Source organism: Periophthalmus magnuspinnatus, chromosome 22 (genome assembly GCF_009829125.3).
Source record: "Periophthalmus magnuspinnatus isolate fPerMag1 chromosome 22, fPerMag1.2.pri, whole genome shotgun sequence".
In the NCBI taxonomy this organism is placed as follows: Eukaryota; Metazoa; Chordata; class Actinopteri; order Gobiiformes; family Gobiidae; genus Periophthalmus; species Periophthalmus magnuspinnatus.
The window spans coordinates 4750879-4778499 of record NC_047147.1 but is presented as its reverse complement, the minus strand read 5'-3'; the positions used below and the strand labels follow the sequence as shown (position 1 = coordinate 4778499).

The following is a 27621-nucleotide window of genomic DNA, read 5'->3' as shown; positions in this document are numbered from 1 at the left end:
TTCAAAAAGTAATGTTTTATACCTATTTTTAAATGCTTCTAATTAATTTATCATCAAGGTTGTTTCACACACTTACCCCTCAAACACAAACACACTGATGTTTTTTACTGGTTCTTGTCTCACTTTTTTTTGAATACACGTGTTCCTCTAAAATGATACTGACTCTCTCTCTGTTATAACATCTGTAACAAGAGGGGAGTTTATGATTATATGTCTTATACATCATTACAGCTGTGCTCAAATCAACAAGATCAGACAGTTTTACTCGTTTTAACTTGACAAAAATAGGATTTGTTGGTGTGAGATAGTCTGCTTGGTTAACATGCATGTATAGAATTAAATATGTGCATCTATAGATATAAAAGTATGTGCATGTATAGAAAAAATGTATGTGCATGTATAGAAATAAATGTATGTGCATGTATAGAAATAAATGTATGGATGTGTATAGATAGAAAAGTATGTGTACGTGTAGATATAACTTCATGTGTATGTATAGATATAACTGTGCGTGTACAGCTGTCACACTTGTGGATTCCTGTGGTCTTACAGTGTGTTTGAGTCACACTGATGTACATCATCCTCTAAACTGTGCAGACGTGGCCCATCATGTTGTGACTCCTCCATTTGCATGTTCTGCCTGTGCCACAGCTCAGTAAACCCCTCACAGTCTCCTCTCATGTGCCAGTGCCCGGGGTCCCTCCCTTTTTCCTCTGGCGGTTCCTGCGGTTCCTGGGGTCCCTCCCTTTTCCTCTGCTCGCCCCTGAAGCGCGCCCCTGAAGCGCGCCTCCGAAGCGGCCGGTCGTGTGCGCTGTGTCCGCCAGAGGGCACCTCCGGGCCGGTCTGAGGCTGCGCCGCTCCCGCTGCATCACAGAGACCGGAGCACCACCAGATGGCGGTTTAGGATTGCTGCTCTTCTCTCAAGGCGCGGTTCCGCTCGCACGGACAATTTTCAATATTAAAAAACGCACCTTATTAAAACAAAAATTGCTTTATTGTTCCGGAAGGAGGTAATGGGCTCGGAGATGGTCGTAAAAGGTGAGTGTGCGGTGTTTTTGTGGTGTTTGGAGGCGGGCGGGCGCACGGAGCACAGATTAAAGATGGTGGACGGAGACATGAAGACGGGGCGATGGGGGATGGGCGCAGGCGGCTTTCTCTCTTCCTCAGTTACATTACAGCCTAGCGGAGCTTTTAGCATCAGAGCTAGCCCCAAAATGTGTCCGGGACAGCTCGGAAAAGGCGCGAGGGGTCAGCGGCGCGCGGGGTCTGGACACCGCGGAGTTTGTCTTGTCAACAAATAAAAGCTGCACGCGCTGTGACGTGTTTTCATGCTCTGTGCACGGAGCTTTCAGCAGCATCTTCCTCTCGCTTTGCACAGCCGTGTTATGGTCGTGTGGTTTTGCAGCTGCAGCTCTGCACGTTTGCTCGAGTGCCACGTCGCTGTTTTGACTTTCAGAGCATTGCATTTTTTTTTATTCTCCTGCACATTTGCACATCTGTCTGCACTTTCCCTTGTGTCTAAGCTCCTTCTTTATCCCAAGTTTGCAGAGTACAGCTGACTTTTGCAAACAAACACGTTGCTTCACATCCAGATTTGTCACCTCTGTCTTGTCTTATTTCTAATTTCATTTTCTCACATGCATGCTTAACCAAAACTGCTATTATGGCGCGCCTTTTGCACTATTCCCGCCCCCTTCTGTGCGGGAAACAGGCCACATTTAGCGGGGAAACGTGATCACATGGGGGGGATGGGCTCCAGTAGGTTGCCCCACAAGTTTCCACGGGCTCCTGAGCTGCTGTCCACCCCTCCCGCCCTGTGCAGTGTGTTGTGGGGTGTTTTTGTGGGTCAAAGTGCCTCCAGTGTGGATCTCTATAGTGATTACATAACTGCTTTGTTTACACTCTGCAGCCCTGAGATTTTTCACACAGACAGTCTATGGATTATCTGTTGCTGCCTGTTATGACTTGGCTTGTATTTTAATGTTCATTTTTATCCCTAATGCCAGATTTTGTAGCATAATTCTGTGATTAATTAATAAAAACACAATTATTTACAGATTTGAACTCTATACATGACTGGCGGGCTGGCTAACCAATAGTATTCGGGCTTGAACTGTCAAATTGTCACAAATTGTAGTTGGCCAGTCAGCAGCTCAATCACATGGCAGAGCAGGCAGAGGTTGCTGGTTCAATCCCTATCATTGTTGTGTTCTTGGGCAATGCATAGGCCTTGTTGCAATTCGCCAAATGTGCAATTTGTCGGGTGCTGTTAAAGGGCACTTATGTCACTTGTCACTTCCGGCGCGACAAGACCTGTCCCATTTCATGCACCTAACGAATGCAGCCGAAAATTTTCCCTGCGTTTCCATGGAAGTCGACCGTGAACGAAGCGTGCATCCGAGCAGACTTCGCTCACTGCTATATCCTGTCATGGACCACATTTGATGACTTCTACGTGAGAAACAAGGCGTATTTTCTTAAAGCTATCTAATACTCGCTACAATTGGGGGAAAAAATCAGCTCGAACGTTATATTTGCCTGATGATATTCAAAAGGAAACATTAATTCCTTACTTCATTCAATATAAACAGAAATTAACGGCTGCGATGATGACGACACCTTAACTCTTTTTGTAGGAAATAATAAAGAATTACGAATTAAACTGTAATTATTTCAGTGTCCATTTTACACGTTTAGGTCATGAGTCAACAGTCGTATAGCTCGTTACTCGTCTGCTGTCACGTTTGCTAAGCGACGCAACGTAAGCGCACAAACAGAGGTGGTGTAGGCCTGACCCACTGCGGCATGGCCTTGGCAGCTGACGGAGGAGTACCCTTTTCTCAGCCAGATACTTCGAACGGTACTTCGAAGTGTGCAACTACCAAATTGAGACACGGCCATAGCTTAGTTCAGACTCCTATTTGTACTGATTTAGGCCTATTGTATTAATATTATCTATTGTTATTGCTGTGGCATTGGATAGAAAACAAGTAGATGTAAGACAGTGAGCGATTTATGATAGTGTTTATGAGTAGACTAATGTGTCTGTGTTGGAAAAAATAGGTCACTGTACATCCATGTGCTAGCTGTAACACGTTTGACCTATTTACATTGTAATTTCAAACATTACCATATAAAGATGGGACAAGATCTTGTGCCACAAAGTCTCATGAGATCAAATTGTGCACAGATATATATATGAAATAATGATGTGAGATTTTTCCCCTCTTATGTTTGCATTTCGGACTGATCAAAAAAGAGTTAAAAGTTGCTGAGTTAACTTTTTGAGAAGCTATAGCCAGCAAAAGTGTTCAATAAAATAAATCAAAAACTGTAAGGGCCAAAATTGTAAACTGAACCACACAGTTTGGTTATAAATTATATCAAAATCTCATCTTGTCTCGATCTCGTGGACTCGTCTTGTAGGAATTCTGCTTTGTGACAATCCAAATGACAAAACTATACAGTCCCAGGCAATTTCCTTTGATTTTAAACAGTAAAAAATGATTGAAACGTTTAAAAATCATACACGTTGGCTATAGTGCACGGGTTGATTTGGATAAAAGCTTAAATTCATATTATATTTTCATTGAACATATTAATTTATGACCTCACACCCATCTGTGACTGCTTCAATTACATTACGTCACCGTAACTTACTCACAACCACATTTTTTGACGTTTTGCAGTTCGTTTTTATGACTTTTTAGCGATTCTGTGTCAGCAATGAATGTGCAACAACAGGACATTTATTATCACTTCCTCAGCCAAATATCAACACCTTTCAGATCTAACTTTGGACGACCGCAGCCTTTTCCAGATGTGTGTTTATTTGACTATTTCACAGTGAATTTCAGAAGCGTTTCCAGTACCATCCAACCTTTTACTTGGACTTAAACTGGTGTGGTGGGAGCAGTTTTCCTAAATGTGTCCTAAATCCTATGGCTCGTTGCCGGAGTTCTTCCCAAAAGCCACAGAAATGACTGTATTGTTAAAATCAGGCTGTAGTTTTAATAACAGGAGCTCAGAGTAAGTGCGAAAGACAGAAATGTGTAACGCTTACTCTGTTTAAGAAAGAGTTTAATGGGGAAATGTCTGAAACAGGAAGCACATTCTTGCATTTACACAAGAATAGACCTGCCACTATAAATATATCTACTTATTATTCAGTACATGACAGATGGAGTAATAGTTTTTTGGGGTCAATATTTATCTTGGGGACTTTTTCTTTGCACAAGTGGGAAAACTGGCTATTTTTCTATTCTACAATGAGATTTGAGCTGGAAAGGGTTGAGGTCTCTACAGTTCTTCTATGATTTATATATTATAGATACAAATTAAACTTTTTTTTTAACAATATTGTACATTTAGAATAGTTTTGCTTTAGGATTTCTTAATTAATGCAAAAAAAAAAAAATCTACTGTTTTAGATAGAAAACTATGTGCAAGTTACTATTTTAACTGTATATTTTAGCATATTTTTAGCATCCATGTACTCCTTTTTGATTACGTGCAGATTAAAATGGTTAATGCACTGAATGTTTAAAAAAAAGCCAAAAATCAAACTGACAAATCAATCACAATCACATCCCAATGACAAAAACAATTACACTACTAATATTTTATCTGAATATACAAATAATTCTGCTTTATTATCGTTATCGTCTAGATATTCTAGAGCAATATTTCGCACTTTAAAATGTGTTATTGTGACAGGACTACACAAGAATATAAAAATAAGCAAAAATAAGACTTGAAAAATAAAAATCTTTGATATAAGAACAGTAAATTATGGGTAAAATTGATAGAAGTAAAGATTTTGTCCCAAAGTTGAGTTGCAATTGTTCAATTCACATAGAAATTCACTATAACCTGATCTATGTTTTTGTAATCTTGTTTAGAAATGGGATTATCACTAATTTAAATGATCTTGGTGAACATTTGCGAGTTATATTTATTTTTAAAGATGATAAATATGACACAGTTGAGTAATTCTGGTTCTTTCCTATTATAGAATCTGCAAACAAACATTGAATTGTTTTGTGCTTTTGAAGATCATGGTGACACAGTGTGATTCTGTTATAAATAATAGATAAAACTATGAATTCTGCTTATTCCTCCTGCGTCTTTAGTGTTGAATGTAGAATCAGGAACTCAAGTGTTTCTGTTGCCAACTTCTCGGGTGAAGGTGACCGTGTAACAGTGTGTGACAAATGTCAGGGCCATTACATAATCCTCAGGGCTGTATCATTATCCACATACGGCTCCACAAAAGGCTCACGGCTGCAGCTCTGACGCTCCACGATACATTTAAATGGACCGTGCACATGTGAACTCAGCTCTAGTCTCATGTTTCTTGGCTTGTGCTGGTGTTTCTCCTTTGACCAAACCCTCACTTAGACCACGAGTGCTGGTCTAGACCTGCTGGACACGGTGTCGTCCTGGTTTAGTTTAGTCAAGGTTGGTCAGAAGTTTAGTCATAGGCCTTTACTTCATTTTGTCCAGTTTTAATCCTGTACTGTTTCTAAAGGACTGCAACCAGCACAATTATGTTTTAGTAGGGATCAGGATCTTATTTTGATTCAAGAACTGAGCTGTTTTTTGGTGAGAAAGCAAATGGCAAGACAAAATTAACATCTGCTTGGTTACTGGAGGTGATAGTAGGTCAGTTGGTAGAGTGTTTGTTTACTGATCTGAAGGTTGGTGTGATTCCAAAGAGCTTTGAGTGCCTTAAAGGTGGAAAAGAGCTATATCAAAAAATTGACATTTTTACCATTTTAAAATAATCCTGTTTTAGTCCTATTTTAGTCCTGTTTTAATCCTCTTTTAGACCCATTTTGTCTAATTTTAGTCCTGTTTTAATCCCGTTTTAGTCACGTTGTAGTCATGTTTTAGTCTCGTTTTAGTCCTATTTTAGTTCCGTTTTAATCCTGTTTTAAACCCGTTTTAGTCCCATTTTAGTCCTGTTTTAGTCACATTTTAGCCCCGTTTTAGTCTTATTTTAGTCCCGTGTTAGTCCCATTTTAGTCCCGTGTTAGTCCCATTTTAATCCCGTGTTAGTCCCATTTTAGTCATGTTATAGCCCCGTTTTAGTCACATTTTAGCCTCGTTTTAGCCCTATTTTAGTCTTGTTTTAGTCTCGTTTAAGTCCTGTTTACCCTCTGGTGATACGCTGTTGCTTTATTTCTCTTTTCAAACTGAAAGAAATGGATCTTTCATTTTATATTTGTCATTTAAACATCTCTAATCCGGCTTGATCAGATAGCACATGTGTATTCAAGTGTTTGTTTTGATTTCAAGCAGGATGCAGCTTGATTGAGTAATAATAACCTGCACCACTTGTTTCTGTCATCGTGGAGGCATCCAGATTCACACAGTCTCAGCGTGTTTCTACAAATGTTAAACAAACATGAAACTCAAGTGCTTTTTTCCTTCTTTTCGCTCTTGTGTCCAATGGGGTCAAGGGTCATGGTGGACTATTTTTGCAACAATCACAGTCTGGACAATGGGCGATTAGTCACAGGGCATCTAGTGCCTTTTCCTCTTTGCCACCAGTTTGTAGCTTTCCTTTCATAGCACAGCCCTGTCCATTTGTTATTTTCTTTCTTTCCAGTTTTAAGTAGAAGAGACATATATATATTTTTTTAAATTATATCTCTTATTAAATGTCTCTTATATTATGCAAAATTGACTCTTGTGAACTAAGCTGTGTTTTAATGTTGTTTCCTCATCAAAAACAGACCTGGAATGTTTGAGTGACCCTTTATTATTAGCCTTTCTACATCTCCAAAGCTCAAAATGCTCTATTCCACCTTGTGATGTCATAATGTGGAAGTTAACACCTGCTTTTTACCTTTTGTTCAGTAGATATTGGCAATTCCAGGGCTGAAATGATCCAAAGGATTCCAGAAATGAAGGTGTGTGGCGTTTAAAAATACAGTGGAGCACTTCCTGTATCACCACATGATGACATCACTAGGTGGAACAGAGTGTTTCCTGTTTGAGAGAAGAACTCAGCCTAACCACAACTAATCACTCGCTCATATTTATTCAAATTTAAACGCACATCCTTCAAATCTTTTAAACTGTGATGTGCCAATGCAAAATATAGAACTTAAAAGTATTTATAACCATTTTATGATATCGGCTGCTTTGAAGTTGTACCAAAGAATGTAGGTAGTTCCCCTCTGTCAGAGCTGGCTCAATTATTAAATCGCAAAGGCTGCAATTATTCAGATAGGATTTCCTCTACAAAGATTGAAATATCCAGATGACATTTGAGCCTTATCCCAAACACGCTTCTGGAGATGTTTACAATGTGCACACTGAACAGACGCGACGCATTTCCACACAGAATCTTATCAGAATTATTGTCAAAATGGCAAGGATGTAGATCATTTGGGATGTTTTTATTTTCCCCATAGTCTGAGGAGTGTGAGTACAGCACTGAGGTGAACAGTAATGAGAAGTGCTGTGTGTTGTTTAGTGATGTCTCTGGTTTACCTGCTCGGCTCCGCGGCGGTCGCTCAACTGTGAAGCTGCCTGTGTATTATAGCTCTGTGTTTGTGCTACAGGCGTCAGGGCTACAGATACTATGGACTCTTTTCAGTACTCTGCAATTAAACACGCTCTACCTGAATTTTACTGTCTTAAAAAACATAAAAAACAGGACAAAGTTCATCTTATACGGTTTGCAGTGATCCAGAGTAACCTTTATGAATTCCATGCATCCAAATTATTCACTACAATGAGTTTTATTGTCCTAATTATCGCACAATAAAATGCTACTTCGATGCAGACAATACACAGCTGACTTATTTTAACCTCAGGAGCTGCTTAAACAAGATACCTGTGCTGGGATAATCCAATTTTTCCTCAAATATATGGGAAAAAATAGAGTACAAATACTTTTAATTTAACTTCTTTCTTTTTGGCTTGGGTGTCTCAGCTTTGAAGACTACGCCAGACACTGCTCTAGGGCTGTGCCGTTAATCAAATTGTAATTAAATTCAGAACAAGTCATTTGAAATTGTTAAAATTAATTGGCTTGGGAGTTTGTGATCGAGGGTTTTACAGCCAAATCCTGTCATTAAAAGCATGTGTTTGGAGAAATGATTTAAAAGTTTGTTGTTTATGCTCATGAATTTACCACCGAAAATCATATTCATTTGTTTGCAATAAGAAATAATAGAATCGTTGTTATTTATTTTGCCGTATTGCCCAGCCCAAAGACAATAAATGCAACACCAGCTGTTTGTGTTGAATTAAATAAGTCGGCTTGGGAGACTGAGAATACATTTCCATCCTATTGCAACGCTGTTAATGTTAAGGACTTCTCTCAAGATGCTATTTTCACAAAAACACCCAAGACGTGATGTTTGTAGAAACGACATTTACCCTTGATCGAGAGGGTTTGAGTTTTGGTCTGGGCACTAATCTTCAAAACGAAAGAAAAGCAGAAGAGCAGAAAACCTTGGCTTGGAGGTTTTCTCTTCTGCTCTTATGCTTGAATGTATCTTATGTGTTTTTTATCTTGTGTGATGAAATATTTGACTATATTCATACTTTAAAAACGTACATTTGGCCTTGGACTCATGTTGTTTTTAATTATCGACCTGTTAGACCTGGACAAAAACCTGTTGCTAGGATTTCAGAAAATTAAAAGGTTAAAAGGCTCATATTACGATATTTTCGTATATATTTTATAATGTTTATTTATCACAAACAGACCTGGAGTCGTGTTTTTTTTGGTTTCATTTACACTTTTAACACACAAACAAACCTGCATATTTTTATTTGAGTTCTTCTCTCAAACTAAAAACACTCATTCCACCTTGTGATGTCATGCAGTAATACATTAATTGCCATACACTTTCACTAGAATCTTTTGGATAACTCTAAATCAAAAGGTAAAAGGCAGCTGTTAGCTTGAAAACTACCACTACATGACATCACAAGGTGGAACAGAGCATTTTGAGCTTTGGACATACAGAAAACACAACTCTGGGTGTGTTTTTGATGCATTAACAACATTATAACGTGGCTTAAATCTCACAAAAAGCTAATTTTGTGTAATATAGGACCTTTAAATATTATTCCCATGTTATTTTCGTGTCTTTAGACCAATTCACTTGAAAGGATTTGCTGTTTCCTGTGCACCTGGTCAAACATGAAAGCCCACACGCAGACAGACAGACGCAGCGATGCTCGGTCAAAATAATTCCTGTTTTCCTTTGAATGTTGTTGGTTTTTGAAAGTCATATTCCGGGGGTTTGAGTTGTGGCTGTCTCGTCTGTGCTCTGCTTTGGGGAAACATTTCTGGAGTTCATATTTGGATCCAGCGCTGCAGCAGTGACAGCCGTGCGTTTTATATGAGGGTTGTGAAGTCGCACTTTGTACAAGGAACACTTTATTAAAGACGTTAGAGCATTAAACTGCTCCGCCAACAGCTCCCCGCGCTCACATCTGTCCCCATATGTAGTAATTCAAATGACACATTGCGAGTAAGTGCTATGGATGTAACAATAATGGGTATATCACAATGAGTTTTCCACACCTGCGCTGTTAAATAATGCAAGCGCTCCTATTCGTACTGGTGTTTTGGGAGCTACATCAATAGTTCACCACCCAAGAAGGTATCATTTGGCTGGGGCAGACTGGTGGAGGTGAGGCTGCCAATCTGTGCCATTGGCCCTCATGCACAGACCCCTTTACACTAGGCATGGTGGGCGAAGTGTCTTGCCCAAGGACCAATCGTGGAAGAAGTACTCAATGTTGTGATTTAAGTAAAAGTACAAATACCAGAGGAAAAAAAACTCAAGTGCAAGCATCAAATGACAAAATCGGCTTAAGTAAAAGTATTAAAGTACTGTTTAAAATGTACTTTAAAAGAAACAGGTAAAGTGTACAGTTGTCCCTCGCTATATTGTGGTTCACCTTTTGTGGTCTTGTTGTTTCGCAGATTTTTTTTAGCACAATTTCACATGCTTTTGAAGAGAGTATGAAGAGAAATGTGAGAAAATGTTAACGCCTGTGTGAGAAAAGTGTATAAAGTGTGTGGTGAGGGGTTTTACAGCCAAAAACATATAGAATAATTGTAAAAAATAAAGCTAATACTTCACAGATTTTCCCTATTGTGGGTTATTTTTAGAGCGATAAACAAGGGATCACTGTAAATGTAAGCACTGGTTTACCTCACTTACAACAGTGCTACATGAAACTGTTAAAATTAGAATAAAAAGCAGCCATCACGATTGCTAGGCGATGTAACTTAAACGCACAGACAGCAGTTGGCGTGGGCCTGTCCCATTTCGGCACGGCCTTTGCGGTCCACGGAGGAGCACCCTTCGTTGGCTGGGACACTGAATTGGGAATTGGGAAACGGTTTTGCCAAAACCAGGACGGAACTGGGACTAAACCTGGAACTGCCTGTGTGAGAAAAGTGTATAAAGTGTGTGGTGAGGGGTTTTACGGCTGCAAAACATATAGAATAATTGTAAAAAATAAAACTGATACTTCACGGATTTCACCTATTGCGAGTAACCCTGCGATAAACGAGGGACCACTGTATTGTGCAGATTTTGAGATCTTATAAGGTTTCAAATGTAGTGATTTTGCTAAAGATTCTTGCTGACAGAAGCAAAAATGAATCAATTGTTTTTTTGTATTTTGTAATTTGTATTTTTGTTCAAATTGCTCAAATGACGAACATGTTAAAATTAAACCCGCCCGACCTTTTCAGCAGGTCTCAAACAATCAAAAAAACGACTTTTACTTTTCTGTCAGTTCAGAAACTTTTCTTGCCAGTTAAGAAATGTAATGGAGTAGAAAGTACAAATACTTTCTACTACAGCTAAGAACAAAACAACAGAACTTGGCCCGAGCGGGAATCGATTTTTCCTGCGGGTTTGTCTAAGACTTTAACCGTCGAGCCACTGTCGCCCCATTTTAGATCCACGCACCGAAACATCTGGTCGTGTTACATAGAGATCAGAATCAGATATAAAATCATCATTGCTGTCTTTATAAACGACATCTGCAAGGCATTAGATTTCCAGCCAGAAAATGATTCTTCTTATAAAACCTACTGATTGTTGCTGTATGAGGTATGTGTGAAATACTGTCCCTCGTTTTTATAAGGATCTTGAATTTTCCACCAAAGGCTTAAAGTATAAGGTTAGAAAACACTACCTTCTCTTCTTTAGTGTCTGCTCTAGTCTTGGCTCATTCATTTAAACACACTGTTACTTAATATTGATTCACACGCAGCTGCCAAGTCAATTCTTTGGCTTTTACAGAGTGGAAATAAAGTGGCTGCAGAAGGACAGAAAGATCGGACCACCCCGTTCAAAGTGCTATTGTGCCATGCTCGGATAAAGTGAATAGTTGTGATAGACTTTAAAAGAGGACGGAGATTAGAGTTAAGGTTGCTACGCTAGTGCTATGGTTACAAGCTAGCACTGCTGGTAATATAATAACACTTATTAACAGCTATTTACTGCACGTCAATCCTGTTCTATGTCATTTGAGGAAGCGAAAAAAGACACTTAGGTACCAAATGTGGAGCGTTATTATTATACTGACTTATCGTTTGGTACTTGAGGGATGAGACTTGAGAGAATTGTTTTTGGGGTCAGTTTTCATAGTTTATACTTTTTCTTTGGGGAACGTTTGGTTATTTTACTGTACTGCGATTAGATTTGAGCTGCAGGGGTTGGATAAATGACTTCTATGACTCATTAAGGGTTTATTTATTGCAGCTTGTGTTTGTTAAGAATGCTTTTCTGGGGATAATTCTACTTTTAGGGTTGTTTCAGTTGCATAATGGCGTTCAGTATTATAAATATATATATATAGCGTCTATATGTTCTTCGCACGCCCACTTTTGCCTCTAAACAGTCCAAACTGTGCTTTCTTCTGTTTAAGAGGGAATCCCATTCTCTCCATTGGTGGATTTGGGAAAAGTTTTGCATCAAAAATATGATAAAAAAAAGTTGTGTTGATTTGTGTAAAACAGGGATATCTAAACTTTTCTCATTAAGGGCCACTTATAAAAACACAAAGACAAAGGTGAGGGCCGAATGAGGGCCATAGACTGGTCGCGAATACAGTGAATACTTCAAATCTGTGTTTTTTACAAGTTAGATTGAACCACTCGACCTTTATTCATGCTCACATCCTCAACAGGACACATTCGATATTTGATATAGGCTTGTTAAAGTAGATTTTCAGAAATGTACAGTAAAAAGTACTGTTTAAGGTAACATGGGCCAATTCACCTAGAAAACTGGGGGCCAAGAAAAATTGGTCTGAGGGCCGCATTTCGCCCCTGGGCCACAGTTTGGACATGCCTGGTGTAAAATTTTCTATGCTCATGTGACCAACAAATCAACACCTCACGGTTCTCTGGGGGCTTTAAAACAGCTCTGTAGTCCAAAGAAACGTATTTACTGTCAAAATCTCCCACCCCGTACAAAATAATACAACCCAATTGACAATAGCGGCACCCACGGTGACTTCTGAAATAAGGTGAATATTGTACTTCAAAATGTGTTATCGTGAAAGGTCTAGTGTTTTCTCAATACTATAACGTCCAATACAGTTTTACCAATAGAATCAATACAGATTTCAATACCACAGAAGGGAATTAAATGCAAAAATAACTTGAATGTAATTGTGCATTGGGTTTAATTGGTTAGTTGAAGCCAAGCATTTATGTCTTTTAAAATAATCCCACAAAAATCTCACGTGAGTTTAATATATCATCATAAGCAGTACTTTTGACTTTGCCTTTTTTAACGGAGACTAATTAAATAAATAGAAATTAATAACAATTTTCTATTATCTGATTATAATTAGCCATCGGGCTGTAGTCTACTAAAAAGTGGGTGTGGTAAAAACTCGCAAAACAATTACGTATCTGTGAATCTGACCCAAATTGCACTCACAAGACTACACCTGCAGGGGGAGTTCATGCAAAAACGTATGTATGAGGAAAACAACGTATAAACACACAACTGGTAAATCATGAGTTTTATCTGACTTCATAAATACTCAAAAATAGCAAATCTTCAGCAAACTCACTCACTAACTTCTCCTTTCTGCTGTTGTCTCATAAATCCAAATAATAAATTGATTTGCCAACTATTAGCAGTCAGTTTAGCATCATTTACACAAGATTATCATGCCCAAAATAATTCCCAAAAATATTAACGACTATCTCGATAATTAGTTATAGTTTAAAAATGTTATGGATTTAAATAATTGTAACTCTAATATTATGATCAAGTTTCATATTTAAACACCTGTTACAGTATTGTGCATTGACTTAAGTGAAAACAGTAGTGATTTAGAAAAGAACATTGTGGATAAGTTGTTTTTTTCTGCACATTCTAGTCACATAATGGCGATTATTGTTGTCGGAGATGAACACGATTATTTAAAAATGGTATTATCTAGCCGTTCTGTCACGTCAAACGATATTGTGGATTTTATTGTCCCGTTTCTACACTAAACAGTACTTTCTGCTACATCGCTAAGTCCTAGTTCAGCCGTGCTCCGTGTTATCGGCCCATCTGCCACTCCAGCGCAGGGCCGGGGGATTAAGGGGTTTCTCTGCTCCCTCTGACTCCAGCTGATTGTTTGACCATAACCTTCTTTATATCCCCAGACAATGTATTACTGCCAACAAACCACTGCTACAGCACAGCATGGGGCTGCTTCTGCACTGGGTCTGTTTCATCGAAAAAAAGAAGAGTGTCCGAGTTTCCAATGAAAACGCGACATTACGTGCACATATTTTGAGTATCAGATTTTGCGCATTTGAATTTATTGATCTGGGAAGAGTCTGTCTGTGTTTCCTTTGCTTATAACATGAGATTGCTGCTTTATTTTCCATCAGATGCCCTTCCTGTTGCAGTTTTGTACATTTATAAAGGCTTGGGCAACCACTGTTGTTGCTTGAAATGTCCAGATGTGGATGGAGTGGATGGAGTAAAAGGCTTTTTCTATGTTAGAGCGCATAACGCCAAGTTTAATATTTAATTTTATATTTATCCAAGGCGATTGTAGTCTGCAAGATTCTACTTTCTTTGCCCGTTGGTGAGAGCTTCAGTATAATGGCAAATGCAGACTGTTTTCTGAAAATGTACAGCAGCGAGGCTCGTCGTTCAATAATAAAATAGCCAATTATGTTTGTTTGCACTGCGCTGTTTTATTCAGTGTTTATCTTGAGTTTTTTCTTATGTTTCCCTGTTTTCTTGCTTCAGACTGGACCAAAGGCTTTACATTCTGATTTTTATTAATAGTTGTTATTAAACTGCAAAGGCTGAAGTGATTTGTGTGAGACTATTACTGGAAAACAAACAGTAATGTTATGTTTTGTGGAAGAAGTTTAGGCGTTAGACGTCTACAAACATGGACCGAAATGCACTATTTGAGTCGTCTTTTGGTTCCAGTTTTCTCTCAAATGTTGATGCCCCTGGATGTCTTTAAAAATAAGAACTCGGAGCTCATTCCTGATTTGAAAACGCAAATCAAATCGCAGAAATTGGCAGAAAAATTGGATTTTTGTTTGCAAAATTGTGCAATCCTACCTGGAATTTGTGCAATAAAGGTGCACTGTGTGACTTTTTCTACAGAGATTATATTGTTTTACCTAGATTTTCCCACACCTTTAGTATTATATTGAATTTCCCTCCATGCATGTGCCAAGTTACAGGTCAGATCTGTGAAGAGACAAGCCTTCTTAGTGTTTTTCAATGCATTTTCAAGCAATGCAAATACCTGCAAATATAAATAAAACGCTGTAAGGATTTATTTAATGTCATACAGTGGAAAAACCCAGCAAAGCAATTACATCTCCATGGAAACAAGCAGGTGGCATGCCTTCAACCAGAAAAGTTACTCAGCGCACCTTTATTGCTTGCTTCTAGATGTTGTTTTTGGCATAGCAGCGCATCATTAGGAAAAAAATAACAAGTATCCGGACTGTTTATTTATGTATTTATGTAGCTGCATCTCTCACCTTTATATAAACAAGGTGCTCTGCAGATCTGGGCCAAGGTGAGAGCCCACGCCGCCACAAATCACATGAACAAATTAGTTTCTTTTTCTCCCATTTCCCTGCTGCTTCGGTAACTGTCACACTCCCCCTCCCCCGGTTTACCCCAAATCACCCCATCTCCCCTTAACCCTATCCTCCAATTATACTCTAACCACACACAGCCAATACTCTGCCCATATAAAGCAAAGGAAATGACTATGATTTTGAATGTCAGGCTTTGTTCTTAAAGGTACTTCTCGGGAGATGGGAAGAAAAAGTCAATTTCTCAGCAAAAGATGTAATCGCAGCATCTTTTTCGCTCCCTTTGGTTTTCTAAGATCAGGGAAAAAAAACTATTAACAGATGGTGTCGTGCAAGACTGCATGATGGCACAGTTTATTATGTCAAAACCTGCTAGTCCTGGTTTAGACTTGTTGTTTATGTGAAGCACTTTGGACAGTTTAGGTTGTGTTTTAAATGTGCTATAGAAATAAAAGTGAATTGAAGATAGATTTAGACTTTTAGTCCAGTTTACACCTAATTTAGACCCAATTATGTAATATAGTATAGTTGCACCTGTTCATTCTGGCATTCCCCCCATGATTTCCACCATTGTCTTTTTCTACAGTTTTGTTATTGTTTGATAAGCGCCTTTGCGTGTCTATAAAACCACTATGTAAGTCTGATGTTTTGTTTTATTTTATTTATTTATTTGTTTTGTATTTTATTTTATTTTATTTTTTATTTTATTTTGTTATTTTTTATTTATTTATTTAGCTAGTCATTTTTTATTATTATTATTATTTCATTTTTTTTTTTTATTTATTTATTTTTGACAAAACTATTCCTCTCACAGTGCAGATATTAAGTTGTTCATATTCATTAAATTACTTGGATGCATTAATTAAAGAACAATGACATCTCTTAATACACAATTAAACGCTGCTGATTAAGTGTGCATGCTGTCAAATATAGATAAAAATACTTTAAAATAGACCATGAAGAACAATAGTTTAACACAAAGCACAAAACTCACAATTATTAAAATACCTATTGGTTAATTAAATTCATTGTCAGTCAGTGTAACATTCCCACATTGTTTTTATGATGATGTCTAACCATCCTTGACTCTTTGCAAGTTCTTGTTAAATTAAAACGTTTTGGCACAACTGTCACTATAATCATTTTAAGTATATCTGACACTGTTGGCTCATCTCTTATTTTCAGTGTTTCTCGTTATTCGAGGAGACTATGGTGGTCCCCAACAGTCAAATTCTGTCCAATCGTCTAAAACAAGTTGAACAAGTTAAAAATTGGTGATACGAATTATACATAATTGTTGTATTTTTATAAACAGAACTATATTTAATCTGTTTTCAGTGTTTTTAGTGGCAATAATAAGTGACATTTAATTTAGACCAGGGGTGTCCAAACTACGGTCCAGGGGCCAAATGCGGCCCTCAGACCTTTTTTTTTGGCCCTCAGAGCTTCTGCTGAACTGGCCCAATTGATCATACAGACATTTTTTCAGCAATTTAAGTATTTCTACCTCTGTACCCTCAATAATATCACATTTCATTGTGAAACAGACCTAAAATTAACGTTCCAAGCTTTATTAAAAGGTACGGTGGTGGCGTCAAAACTATATCAAATGTACCCATTGGAAATTAGTAGTATTGACCACCGTTTTGTGGCCCTCTGTAAAAAAAAAGTTTGGACACCCATGATTTAGACCCAAAAATGTTATACAAACTCAAATCAGGATCGTTTTTGGCACCATGAAGTCCAGTTCGATTCTTGAAGCACATTTTCCATTCATTTTTCCCACAGACTTTTGGAAAAATTCAAATATTAAGAGTTCAAAGGCATCGTAGAGGCTAACCAGCTACGTGCTAACTAATATAACTCTGTTGTTTTAAGTCCAAAGGCTTAAAAAGCAAATCCTGTGAACTTCTAAAATAACTTTGTGGTTTATAAAGTTTCAGAAACAGACTTTAAATCAGACGTATTGTGCTTGTGTCTGCTGTGTAGGTATAATCTATGACATCCGTGAATCTTTATAATCGTTGTAATTTGCACATTTTAAGTTGCAATATTCATTTAAAACGATTAAATTTGTACCAAAATGACTATGTAACTCTGCCGAATCCTGCAGGTATCACCGTTTAAGAAAATAAAATTGGAGAATGAAGTAAGTACGTCACTGTTTGCATTTGCTGTCAGCGGTGAAAACAAGGATTGATCGGCAAAATGGCGTCTTGAAAATAAGCGATTAACGATTACTCAAACATACACGAATTGCTCCAGAAACAACTCCAGGTGAGTAAACGTTGAAGGGAAACAACTATAAATGCTCTAAAAAGTCGATTTTACTCAATAGTTTTGCATTAAATTAATGTATAAATCTTGTGCTCATTAGTTTCCACGTAGCTGATTAGCTCCGAGCAAACGTTCAAACTTTTGATATACTTTTTTTAATTAGAAAATCTATGGGAAATGGAATGAATGGGAATTGTACTTCATGAACCAGGGGGTGGGCGTCTGCAGACATGTCGTTGAAGTGTCTGACAGCTGTAATCTCTTCTGTGACATGTTGATAATCTGGTTAATCCTAAAGTCGCAGTCGTGTCTGTGTTTGTGCGCTCTCTGCCCTGAGCCTGTATGGGGCTGGCAGCTTGATAAAGTGCAATTATTGTGTCTGTGTCTGTGTGCTGTCCGGAGGGAGACTCTGCTTCAACACTACACTCTTTACTGCCATGGATTTCAGACCTCCAGACCTCTCATTCTTTACTACAGAATTAAGCGCTTTACAAATAGAGCTGTGCAGTTTTTCAGACAGGCACTGCGATGGTGATTAGAGTTATGCTTTAATTATAGTATTGCAATTAGATTTATGCTTTAATTATAGGATTCTGTTAACATTCACCTTTTAAATGCAAGACTTAAACAACGGACAAACTATTTCAGAACGTGTTTATACAGATCTGAACAACATTATCAGGAAATTCCGGTTCTTCATAAACCTACATTTCCTGCATTTGCGATTTCCTTGTTGCGTTGATTCAAATTGCAATTGCAAAAACAAAATAATAATTGTTCGTTTTAATTAAAGGGCTCATGTTACGCTATTGCCTGATCTGTGTTCTAATGTTGTTTCCTCGTGACAAACAGACAAACTGGAGTTGTTTTGTTTCATTCTCACATGTTTATTTAGGCTGAGGTCTTCTCTCAACCACAAAACGCTCTGTTCCACCTTGTGATGTCATGATGTAGTAATACAGGAAGTGCTCCGCTGTGTTTTTAAACTCCACACACCTTAATTTCTAGAATCATTTGAATCGTTTCAGCCATGGAATCGCCAATCTATCCTGAAAAAAAGTAAAAAAGTAGCTGTTGACTTGCAAAGTACCTCTTCATGACATCACAAGGTGGGACGGAGCGTTTGCGATGTAGACAGAACACAACTCCAGGTCTGTTTTTGAGACGGTAACTGCATTATACCATGACTTAAAGCTACAAGAGTCATTTAAATAAAATCTTTGAGCACCGATTAGTTTCGAGTTGTCTTGAGAAATCTCTTTAGACGCAGACGAGGTTACGTAATTTGATTTTTAAGACTATACACGTGAACCCAGTCACCGCACTATTTTTGGATATGGTGTTGGTGACTAAACCTCTAATTATCCATAACAACACCTCACTTCTGTGGCCGGTGTGACTGCTGGAAAATCCATTGGCAGCCACTTTTCGGTCAATCTGCCCCACGACTTTGCGGCTGTACAGACACAATAAAAGCGACAGGACTGAATGGATTATGCAGTAAAATGTGTATCAAATATATATTACCCATTACTGTCATTGCAATACGCACAGTGACTCTCTTCCTCGTTTAGCTCCATTGCCAGCACCTGTAATCTTCTTTTTGTATTACTCGTCTTAATGCAGTGTGTGAAAAGAACCATTGTATCATTTATTAGTGTTTTCCAAAGGCCAAATTCCTCTGGCTTTTAAAAACGTCTCTCAAGAATATCTTCATTTCTGTGCCACTGCAGATTAACATAATTTTCTCATTTGGCTGCCTTCATCTCAGTGTGTGCAGAGATTTCACTTGGACAAAAAAAGGAGCTAAAACATAGGGTAGATTGTCTGTGTAATAAGGATAATAACTATTGGGCAGTGACATAATAATCATTACATCAACTTTGTGCAATATATGAAAAGTTTGGGACCAATATTTATCATATGTGCAGTTTATTTTCTTTGCACTACTGAGAAATGTTTTATTTTTGGATTATGCGATAAGATTTAAGCCGTAAAATGGTTGAATTAATAACTTCTATGACTCATTACAGACGCAGACTAAGTACTTAAGTGTTTCATTCTGCTGTTTATTTATTGCAGTGCAGGATTGTTTAACCATATTGTAGATTTAGATTAGTTTTTGTGGGTTAAGTCTTGGTTTTTGCTGTGTTATCGTCTTTATTTATTTTAAAGATATAGCTAACTTAGTTTGTGATACAGTTAATAATTGTAAATATATGTGGATGCATGTTTGTCTTTTTTAGATTTTTGCAAATAGCTAATTTAGTTTTTACAACATTGTGGAAGAAGGATCTGGAGGAAGTGTCTGGGGTGAGGGGAGTCTGGGAGTCACTGCAACTGTTGGCGAATAGTAGAAACCTTAAAAAAAATAAAGTTTGTAAAGGAAATTTAAATATTGTGAGATTATTTTACCTTTTAGAAATATTTGATTTATTATTATTATTATTTTATTTATTTATGTATTTATTATTATAATTTTTTTAATCTATTGCAGAAGTTAAGATACCGTGTATTCCTCTCACGGTGGAGATATTAAGTTGTTATATTCATTAAATTACTTGGATGCATTAATTAAAGAACAGTGGCATCTCTTAATCTCTTAATACACAATTAAACGCTGTGGATTAAGTGAGCATTTTGTTATGTTTTTACTTGTAATGTTTACTCTTCCAAAAAAAACATAAAAAACAAGAAAAACCTACGACGATGTTAAGAGATATTTGGACCACATCTAGTCCAACACAACTTTATAGAACAGTTGTGGAATTTTTAATAGTAGAAACCTTAAAAAATATAACGTTTGTAAAGGAAATTCAAATATTGTGAGATTATTTTACCTTTTAGAAATCACTTGGTCTTATAACTAAAACTTATTTGATATGGTCGTTAAAGACAGTGTTAGAAAACCTTTCGTGTAAACCTTTATGTTTGCTTTTGATTGCTGATCTCGTCAAATTGCTTGTCAAATCTTGTCAAGATATCAGCACATATATTACTATTTATAATGCATGTGCAATCAGACCAAACACTGGCTTTGAGATCTCTCTCCTTTGAAATGTTTTGACCCTTGAGGTGATCCAGCTCATGAAGCCTCCAGGAGCTCGTCTGACCACATATTACTTTGAAAATGCACATCCTCTGATTCATCTCAAACTATATAAAACTGGTTCTTTCCATCATTCAGGGTCTGACATTAGGTAGATTTTCTGTCGGACCTACTTCTTGCGAGAAATAACCTCTTTGTCTATGCTTCAACGTTCATCCGAGCCTGCAAAAGGAGTCTGATTTCCACAACAAGTCAAGAGAGAAGTTGTCTTGAATCAAAAAATCTGATTTAGTGAATCAATCGTGCAGAATCGTCAAAGAGCTGTTGTCCCTGATAGTGTCGTCTCGCCCTTAGCCTCCAAATGAACATACAAACCGTGCATTTATACCGTCAAAACAATCGTACCAGTTTGAATCCAGTCCAAGTGACTCCAAGCTGCTTGACACATCGTTTTTTAAGATAACAAACGAGAAATACATGTGCAAATCAACAGATAGTATCACGAAAATTAGGTCAAAGAGATGGATAATTTTACATGTCAATACACGTAAAGATTTAGGAATTAGGTCAAAGAGATAGATGATAATACGCATCAATACAAGTAAAGATTTAGGGGAAAAAATGGCATAACAGAACACTTTCAGAGACAATATCTGTATAAACTCTCAGTCGTCCAGGTCTGATACTTCGTCTTTTGCTATGTTAGAGACAATATTTATAAGTTTTAAGAAGAAAATCAAAAGCCAAAAGTACTCAAGGACTCAACTCTAATCATTATTTTTGATTGACACATTTCTGTCGCTGCATTGAACCTAACACCAGTGCTCTGTCTCTCTCGGTCACATGACTGAAATCACATGACCTGTCCCTGCTCTGGACTGATTTATCTCTCTTTACAGCAGGTTTGCTTAGACGCAGATATTTCTTTGTTTATATTACATAGCGTGGCCTTGGACTTGCACCACTGGCCCACGGATTCTCGAATAGCAGCTTTTTATAATCTGGCAAGAAAAAACACATCACGATTTGAAGAGCGACAAGCCACAAGGTTTTCTACTGTATCTATAAAAATCCACACCGTATTGTGTAATTCCGTATAGTTATTCACTGAATCCTTTCAAGAAATCTGCATGTCCTTCTAGCAATTTAGCGTTTCGATCTTTTAAAACTGAAAAACCTACAAAACGAACACCATAAACGCATCCTTCACTTCAGACTGGCTAATAAATCGCTTCGTTGGTCAGTGTTTGTTGCTTCTCGTTGCACACGCTCCATTGAATCCACAAACACACCACTTCAGGCACATATATTTGATTACATCGGCCGTAATTAATAATGAACTGGCCGTTATTGCATTAACACTAAACTCAATAAACGCTCAATAATGTGACGTGGAGCAACTGGTGAATGGATTTGCGGTTCAAGCACCCTTTTGATTATGGTAATTAAAAGTCTCGGCACATGACGAGACAGGACACTGAACAAACAGCTCCTCGAGATAATTAATGTGCGATTTAAGTGGTTATGAAATGGTTTTGTTGAGGTGTAGATGCCCAGAATAACTTTCAACCTTGGTACTTTTCAAAACAATTCTACAAAGTGCTTTATTTTCATGCAACCCGTAAAAATAGCAAAGATAAAATAGCATTCTATCAAAATTGGAACTATAAAAAAGCAGTTTATAGTAGCTTTCCAAAATCCTCTCTATTCAAAATGTCCATATCTTTGTTTATTTATAGAATTTTTTATTTGTATTATTTTAATTTTATTTATTTAAAAAAAAAAAAAAAGGGCTTCTGTTTGTTTTATACAGAGGGATTTTAGTCTGGTCACTGTTTTTTCTCGTCCAATCAGCCGTTTTGTTTTGATATGACTAGACTATACTTGTCCCTGATTGGTTAATCCACCTGTCAATCAAACCCATCCGCCTGTCACGTTTAAGATAAGCCAATTTACACCTACAGCCTTCGAAAATAGACACAAAGAATTATAAATACGCTGAAAAGAGTCACGAAAGCTCTACGAACAGGTTAAAAAAGACATTAGAATAATATCTGTAAACAAGTTATGCAATTTGAAAATCATAAACTTGCATAATTCACATTTGCAAGAGAATAATGAAACCGTGATGGTGCAGGCGGAGGCAGAAAGCGCAAAAGTATACAAGTTTTCAAAGCAGATGCGGCACTTCCATTGTCTCCTGTTTGAACTTATGCCATCGAGGTTTGACCCTGTCGTTTCACTGAATCTTATGAGCGCGTTAGGTCACACGAAATGGATCCAGTTAAACCGATCGGGCTGCAGTCCCGGGACGCTGGTCAGGGTTAACCACCTCTCAGTCCATGTCTTGTGCAGGAGCTTAACTCAATCGTAAAGTGCGGTTGTAAAGTATGCAGACCACAGCAGCTGCAACACGGTCAGAGGAAAACCCAGTAAAAAAAGGACAGGGCTGTTCTGGGGTTTGGTTTAACTTTAGGGCAGAAAGCGATGAAATGATCTGCAGTGTTCAAAGATAATGTTGAATTTTGCATCAGTGTTCTGGATAGCTTTGCTTAAAAAATAAAAGGGAAAAAAAACTAAACTCTGATTCCTCCCATGTCGAGCTTTCAAATACAAAGTTTAACCAGTCGGAAGTTTTTAAATATTTGAAATGACAACACATTTTAGGCTCTGTATGGAAAATGCATGCACAAATGTGGGCTATGTTCAAAGATGATGTTGAATTTTGCATCAATGTTCTTGCTTAAAAAATAAATTTAAAAAAAGGGAGAAAAAGTAAATTTTGAGACCTCCCATGTCGAGCTTTCAAATACAAAGTTTAACCAATTGTAAGTTTATTAATATTTGAAATTACAACTTATTAAACACAATTTTAGGCTCTGTTTAGAAAATACATGCTCTAATATGGGCTGTGTTCAAAGATAACGTTGAATTTTGCATCAATGTTCTAGCTAACTTTGCTGTGTAAAAGGGGGGGAAAAAGTAAACTGATTCCTCCCATGTCGAGCTTTCAAATACAAAGTTTAACCAATTTGAAGTTTTTAAATATTTGAAATGACAACAGATTTTAGGCTCTGTATGAAAAATACATGTTCTAATGTGGGCTGTGTTCAAAGATAATGTTGAATTTTGCATCAATGTTGTAGCTAACTTTGCTTAAAAAAACGGAAAAAAACCCAAAACATTCCTCCCGTGTCAAGTTTTCAAATACAAAGTTTAACCAATCGGAAGTTTTTTAATATTTGAAATTACAATGCATTAAACACAATTTTAGGCTCTGTTTGGAAAATACATGCACAAATGTGGGGTATGTTCAAAGATAATGTTGAATTTTGCATTAGTGTTCTGGATAGCTTTGCTTGAAAAATAAAAGAAAAAAAGGGAAAAAGTAAACTCTGATTCCTCCCATGTCGAGCTTTCAAAGACAAAGTTTAACCAATCTGAAGTTTTTAAATATTTGAAATTACAACACATTAAAATAAATGCACTAATGTGGGCTATCCAGGGGTTTCAGAATGATGAAAAATTAAAAGTGTTAGTGATGAACAAAAAACAAACTATATCTTCTGAACTGGAAAAGTCCTCAAAATGTTGTCGATATTACCATTTCTGCAAACAGGACATTTCATTGGCTGATGGAGTTAAAATAACACACATCCCAAAGTCAACACTTAATATCAGCGTCGTCAAATATAAAATCACAAATTTGAAAATTGTCCCTGATTTGAGGCTGTGGTGTCTGTTGCCGTGGAAACTGACCCTTTTGAAACCGAGCGTTTGCACTAAAAAGAAATCATTTTTCAAATAATTGAGAATTGGCTCTCTCTCAAATTCAATTTAGCCTTTGCCTCTCCAAAGCGCCGAGTGGTTACGATCCTATTGACGTGTCAGTAACTCCTGAACGTTTCATACTCGGGTCTAATACAGGTAATAATCTGTGTTCACGGATACTCTAGAATTTGTATATTTGTAATTTGTATAACTATGGGAGATTTAGTGTTTTTGAAAGAAATATTCAAATAAAAAATCCACAAATGTTGAACCTTATTGATATTAAGGTTTGACTCTAAAAGTGCCATATTAACGTCATGATTTAAAGTCTTTCACTGACGAGAATCACACTTTTGGATTTAAATAATGTTTGTTTAATAGCCCAACTGTCACTGAACATGTTGAACTTTGTGTCAGTTTTTGTTTCGTGTGAATAGACTCATTAAATACAGAGATATTAACGATAAACCAAGTCAACAATCTGCAATATTGTGATGTTACGTGAATGCAACCTAGACTGAAGAAGAACTGCGCTAAACTCTACAAACTGACCCACTTTGGTTTGTTTAACTTGACTGAAAAGCCTCTATCAAAACTGGTAACTTTTTGCAAAATGTGCAGTGTGACGCAACTGGACAAAAGCATCACAGTTTCTATATATTTTCTCATATTATTCTATATTTCTCTCTCGTTTCGTTATATTTCCCTCCTTTTTCTTAATATTTCTCTCCTTTTTCTTTATATTTCTCTATAGTTCTCTTCTGTTTCTTAATATTTCTCTATATTTTTCCCTGCTATTTTACTATATTTTTTCCTGTTTCTTAATATTTCTCTCCCGTTTCTTAATATTTCTCTATTTTTCTTTCCTGTTTTTTTATATTTCTCTCCTGTTTCTATATATTTTCTCCTGTTTTTTTAATGTTTCTCTCCTGTTTCTCTTTATTTTCTCCTGTGTTTCTGTATTTCTCTCCTCTTTCTTTACATTTCTCTTCTATTTCTTATTATTTCTCACCTGTTTCTCTGTATTTCTCTCTGTTTATTTATATTTCTTTCCTGTTTTCTGCTCATTCTCCTTCCTGCGTCTCTCTGCAGGATTTGCTTAAATATCCAGTTGTTTCTGAGCTCATACTGAAGTGGTGCTGTCAGACTTTCTGTGGTTGACAGGTGGAAATCAATTTTAAAAGTTGCGACGCAGGCAATTTTCAGACTCTAATGATCCTGGAGCCATTTTAAACAGATTCTGAAGCTGAAATAATAACCGTGTGTAGCATACGGTCCAATTTGACGCATAATCTAAACCGGTTTATTGTTTAATCTTGACTTTATTCTTATAAACGAGTCAATTTTTCCCACATAAATCAGATCAGACTCATAATTAAGCTCTTTATTGATCACAAACCTCGAAGAAAGTGCCAATCTGAGAGCAGACTGACCATTTTTCACTTTATTATATGAAAAAAAAAAGATTGATATTATTTCTCTGCATGAAATGTTCCAGAGTCTAGCATTAAACCACTTCATCTTGTTTTTTTTTATAAAATTTCAGGTTTGTTTTGAGTAATTAAAAAACACTGACGGGACACAGTGGACTTGTAACTGGTAGCGTCTCCATGGAAATATGTAGGTTAAATGCCACACTCTGGATAATTCTAGACAAAGAAAAGTTCCGGAGTACACCTTTAACCTGACAACAACTTGAATTTGTATTGTTTTTGTTCCTGACCCCTGTATAATCTTATTTTTTGGGGGTTTTAACTTCTTTTTTCGCCCCAAATGTTAATAGTAACACAAACTGCCCTTTTTTTGTTATCAGTGCTGAATCCTTGTATGTTTTAGCTCCGAATGCTACATAAGAGCTGCTCAGCGCTGGCCTCCACCACTGTCTCTGGAGATAATGACCAATTATAGCAGACAGTGCAGGTTACAGTAGTGAAGAATTGGCCAGCAGGGACCGAGGAAGCGGGAAGCAAAGTGTGTGCATTTGTGTGAGTGATTCTGAGAGGTATTTGTGCTAAACAAGATCTCGGAATAGACACTGCTTCTACTGTGACTGCTGGAATCTAGGTTTTTTTTTTATCATTGTGAGGAAAATACCATGCAGTTTATGTGTCTTAAGTTTAAAACCACATGGAAAATACAAAAATGTCTGATAACTGGCTTGAATATTGTGGATTTCCTGACATATTTTAATACTGACAGTACTTTTAATTTAACTAAGGTTTTTTGAAGTGAAAGCTGCCAAAACGGTGCTGCTCTTTGACCAAAAATTAAGGCTAAAATTGACTAAATATAGCAATAGGGTTCAAGAAAAACTGTAAAAATCTACCAAATTGAAAACCATAGTGTTATTTTAATATATTTGATCCATTTTCTGCTTTATAATGATACTTAATGTCATCTAATGTTGTGTAATAATAATAATAATAATAATAATAATGATTGTAGAAACTTCATGCAAGTCCACGACATTGCAACGAAAAGATGTCAGATCAGTATGATTATCCGTGATGAGAAACTGGGACTGTTGCCATAGCAATTAACAATTTAAAAAAAAAAAAAATTACATCTTTTGAGAGAACTTGTTTGAGAAAAAGTCCTCAAACAAGTTGCACATAACAGGAAGCCAGGAACTGATGTGTAATTAACCCAAGGCTGACAGGTTCAACACGCACTTCTCACAAAAACACTTTATTTACACTCTTTTAATTTATTAAGAACTCTTTCCTGGCGGCAAAAGATGTAAAGCAATAGACTCTTGCCAGAAAATAATCGTGCTAACAGTCTTTCATTGTGCATTAAAGTAATTTAAGTTGTCTCTAGCTCACTAAGCCAATGATGAACTTGCTCCAAACATTAAAAACATCGTCTAATCTTATTCCAATAAATGTTCTAAGCCATTTTATAAACAATGTGGTTAGAAATAAAAACAAAATAGCACTGCACAGTACAAATGAATGTGTTAGAGGTCTGGAAACATTGCGAGATTTAGTTAATTGCCTTGGTGATGGTCTACATATGAGCATTTTTAGGTTTGTGAGCCCTGCAGAAACATTTTAAATGAGATTAAAATTGAAATCTGGACTTCTGCTTACTGCTTCTTGGTGTTATACTAGAAAAAGAATAGAATTTTATAGTATAATGATAGAATTATGGTTATATTTGAAAGGAAGTGCTGGTAGTTTAGTTCAGATGGAAGTTGCAGCTTACTTTACTGTTGAACTGTTTGCGAGTGACACCGCAGAGTTACCATGGCAGCAGATCTTTACGTTTTCTCCAAACACTGAAATGCATGTTTGGTGTTTAAAGATTCACATCACCTGTAGTTTATTGAGGCTCATCTGGTTTTCTGATCATTTCATTTAAAAGAGTCTTTTTTCAGACCAAGGTTTAGTTTGTTTACATACTTGACAGTTTCGATTGCTCACTAGTCTATTTCAAA

General features: G+C 36.9%; 1 protein-coding gene across 1 annotated transcript in view; it reads left to right on the top strand.

Annotated features, from left to right (window-relative positions):
* Positions 1-852: 852 nt before the first annotated feature.
* Positions 853-27621, top strand: part of stag1a (stromal antigen 1a) — a 58921-nt gene continuing 32152 nt past the window's right edge. Inside the window, 1 exon segment of the mRNA XM_033988139.2 lies at positions 853-1038. The gene's annotated coding sequence lies outside the window, so the exon portion shown is untranslated.